The 4,333-nt window shown below is 46.6% G+C and overlaps 1 non-coding gene across 1 annotated transcript; it reads right to left on the bottom strand.

Moving 5' to 3' along the window:
- TRNAE-UUC lies at nucleotides 300-371 on the bottom strand. Its single transcript has one exon. It is a non-coding gene; the product is annotated as a tRNA-Glu (tRNA).

Genomic DNA, 4,333 nt, shown 5'->3' with positions numbered 1-4,333 from the left:
TCTCCAAATATCTCTTTAATCTGTTCTCTTCCATTTTCCCCACAGTTTAGGCCCTCCCCTTTTCTTCCCTGGAGTAATTACACATTTGTGTGAGGGTTAATAAGATTTATCTCCCACACCAAGCTCAGGTTCACCACCCACTTTTGTGACTCCAGCTCTCATCACACACAGACGTCCCAAAATATTTGTTGTTGGGTTAACCTGTCTTCCTGTCTAGTCTCTTACTCTCTCGAATCATACTGCCAAGAGTAAACTTTTATCCTGGCCATGGCATGCAGCAGCTTGATGTGGGGTCTCAGTTCCCAGGCCAGGGATTGAACCCAGGCCACAGCAGTGAAAGTGCCAAATCCTAACCACTAGACCACCTAGGAACTCCCTGCCAAGAGTGAACTTTTAGTATGCAAATCTAATCTTTCCACTTTTCTGTCTAAAAGTTCTCTTTGGTTTAGCAGAAGTTACAAAGTAAAGATCTGTAGCCTGTCTAAAGATGTTTTTAGCTTCCACAATTTTTTAAAAATTTGGAATATTTGCCAACTTAAAAAAATCTGGGTATCTGATAAAAATCAGGAATTCCAGCTCTTCTTCTTCTTCTTCTTTTTTTTTTTTTTTTTTTTTTTTTTTGTCTTTTTGCCATTTCTTGGGCTGCTCCCACGGCATATGGAGGTTCCCAGGCTAGGGGTCCAATCGGAGCTGTAGCCACCAGCCTACGCCAGAGCCACAGCAACGCGTGATCCGAGCCGCATCTGCATCTTACACCACAGCTCAGGGCAACGCCAGATCGTTAACCCACTGAGCAAGGGCAGAGATCGAACCCGCAACCTCATGGTTCCTAGTTGGATTCGTTAACCACGCCATGACGGGAACTCCCCCAGCTCTTCTTGACAAGATTTGGTAACCTGGGCAAGTTTCAAGGTCATATCCTTCCGCTCTCCCGGTTTTTTTTTTTTTTTTTTTTTTTTTTTTGTCTTTTTGCCTTTTCTAGGGCCGTTCCCGCGGCACATGGAGGTTCCCAGGATAGGGGTCTAATCAGAGCTGCAGTCACTGGCCTACACCAGAGCCACAGCAACACAGGATCCGAGCTGAGTCTGTGAGCTACACCACAGCTCACCGCAACCCCGGATCCTTAACCCACTGCGCAAGGCCAGGGATCGAACCTGCGACCTCAGGGTTTCTAGTCGGATTCGTTAACCACTGAGCCACAACAGGATCTCCCCCACTGTCTTCCTTTTCTTGCAGTTACTCCTTCAGTGCTTCCTGGGCTCCAGATCCACATAGATTGTTTTTATTTTTATTTTTATTTTTTTGGTCGTTTTTTAGGGCCGCACCTGTGGCATATGGAGGTTCCCAAGTTAGGGGTCAAATCGGAGCTGCAGCTGCCTGCCTATACCACAGCCACAGCCACACCAGAGCCGAGCCTTGTCTTCGACCTATACTACAGCTCACAGCAACACAGATCTTTAACCCAATGACCGAGGCCAGGGATCGAACCTGCGTCCTCATGGATACTAGTCAGAGTTGTTTCCGCTGAGCCAGGAGGGGAACTCTCCCACACAGATTGTTTACAGGAGACAGTATGCCTTCATTTGTCCTGGGAACTCTGGGCTGCCCTCTAACCAGCATCCGTACCTCGTCATCCACCTTCACACTCTTAGTCAGCCCACAGGACTTAGCTTGGCTCCCCTCCTCTGGGAAGGCTTCCTCCCTGAGAGTCGTCATTCCTCTTTAAAGTACAATTCACATTGTTTTGAAATGATTTGTAACCTGTACGACCTCCTTCACCAGATTGAAGTACCAATGTAAACACATCTCATCTGACTGTTAAATGAACTACGCACAGCCTCCCTTCACCAATTAGTGGGAACTTCAGTCATCCACACTCGAGAAAGGCAACTGGAAAAACCTCATCAGTGCCCTGGTAGACCCCCCAGTTTCCACCGTGGGCTGGTGCTGTTAGTGCTTCACAGGTTTGGTAGCAAAAGTTGGTTTTATAAAACAGTGTGTGTTTGTCTGCTTGGGAGATGATAGGCTTGCAAGTTAACATTCCTCACCGGCCAGGCTGCCCTCTGAGGGAAGATGACTCCCTTCCTTCAGTGTTGTCCTCCGCCAGGAATATTTCTTTTGCTCTTTAACTTACAAGCTTGTGCTCACTCTTTCCCTCCAAGCCCACCCTCCACATCAGGCTGCCTGGGACACAAAGGCTTCCCAGGGCCTCCTGCTTTGCTCCCAGTAAATTCCTCTCAGAAGCTTTTTCCTCCTCTCTCACCATCCCAGTCATCACATAACATTACATTAGTAACATTGAATCCGAGTTCCTGTTGTGGTGAGTGGAAACAAACCCAACTAGTATCCATGAGGATGGGGGTTCAATCCTAGGCCTCGCTCAGTGGGTTAAGGATGTGGCATTGCTGTGAGCCATGTCATAGATGTGGCTTGGATCCCTCGTAGCTGTGGCTCTGGTGTAGGCCGGCAGCTCCTATTGGACCCCTAGCCCGGGAACTTACATATGCCATGGATGCGGCCCTAAAAAAAAAAAAAAAAAAAAATTTGAACCTCACATCACAGGGCGGAGGATCCAAATCTCTGTTGCTCCCTTCCTGGGAGACTCCTGGTCTCCTGTGCAAAATACTCTTTCTCCCCAGCAGACCAGCTCTGCACACTGAAGCACTTGAGAGGGTTAGGCTTTCTCATGTTACAAAGAATATCCTAGAACTTTCTTTCTCCAAAGCAAAGGGTAGCTTCTTTCCTACATGTACTCAAAGTGGAGAGAGCATGCAGGTGATTCTTCTCCCAACAAAGACTTGCTCCACAGGGACCAGTGTTTGCTAACCAGAACGCGGGATCTGGCAACTCTGTGGATGTGACAGCTTTCCCTGAGAAGAATTTTCTAAGTTGTACCTTGTCTTAGGTGGCATGTCCTTTAAAATAAGCTCAGAAATGGAGATCTGCATGTAGGGTGTTTTGGAGAAGGTTCTCAGGGACAGCACCCATCGGGGAGTGAGAGAACAGGACCTGGCAAAGGAAGGAGTTAACTGTGATACAGCTGCAGCAGAGGCCTCAGCTGATCCCACCCGGACCTGAGGGCTCGGACGACCCTTCAGTTTTGCCTCCAATGGAGGCAAGAAGGCTGGTCATTGTACCCTCTCAACAAGCAGTCATCGGGCAGTCATAGAGTGTAGACTGCCCCAGCCCTAGAGGACATAACCGTGGAGGAAGCAGCTCCCATCAGCCAAGGGCAGTTCCTGAGTGCGGGTTCATCTCTGGGCCTTTAACATTAACACACTGCTATACATGGGAGCAGAGTGTCTTAGTCCTGAAGAGGGGATCTGGCAGTGCACTAGTGTCCACTCTACACTCGTCCAGGCACGATTTATGTATGGCTTTGTCTCTAGCCCTGAACTCAGCATCTTGGGAGCTCCCGTCGTGGCTCAGTGGTTAACAAATCCGACTAGGAACCCTGAGGTTTTGGGTTCAATCCCTGGCCTCGCTCAGTGGGTTAAGGATCCGGTGTTGCTGTGAGCTGTGGTGTAGGTCGTAGACGCGGCTTAGATCCCATGTTGCTGTGGCTGTGGCGTAGGCCTGTGGTAACAGCTCCAACTGGACCCCTAGCCTGGGAACCTCCATATGCCGCGGGTGTGGCCCTAGAAAAGACAGAATAAATAAATAAATAAATAATAAAAAATAAACTCAGCATCTTGAGGGCGGAAACCAGGTGTGCCCAACAAAGTCCCCGAAGTAAAGTATCCACTCAGTAACTAGCAGAGGAATGAATAAATGCATACATGAATGAGGAAATATAAGCCCAATGACTCTGTAATAAATTATTATTGGTTGCATTTATGCATAACTTTACATATGCAAATTATTCTGCTAAAAATATATGTTATAAATATGTAAGTGCTGCAAGCAGTAATTTCTAATAAAACCTGTCATCAAAATGAATTAATGATTTAGTGGGCACAAACTAGGAGCATGACCTTGCATTAGTCAACTTTATCAGAATGCTTCTGCCTTAATAATAGAACTATTTAAAGGTTTCAGAGCTGGCATCTTTATTCATCTCTTAAATTGCTTTTTAGACCCTCTACTTTGTTAGATAAATGTCCTCTCATCATACCAAAATCTTGCTTTCATTATATAGTGTTTCCAAAACTTATTGAGTATTTTGTCCTTGCCATCTAATTGTTGGATCTTTGGCTGTTTTTGCATCTCTTCTGACGTTTGTAATTTTCTTGCCAGTAGTCCAATTTCTCATGGATATTTGTTGTGTTAACTCTCCAAAATAGCAGCTCCTTTCTTCTGGGAAAGACTCCACCACAGCCCCATCTGACCCTAA

This window comes from Sus scrofa, chromosome 4, assembly GCF_000003025.6.
Source record: "Sus scrofa isolate TJ Tabasco breed Duroc chromosome 4, Sscrofa11.1, whole genome shotgun sequence".
NCBI lineage: Eukaryota > Metazoa > Chordata > Mammalia > Artiodactyla > Suidae > Sus > Sus scrofa.
This window is presented reverse-complemented; position numbering and strand designations above follow the sequence as displayed.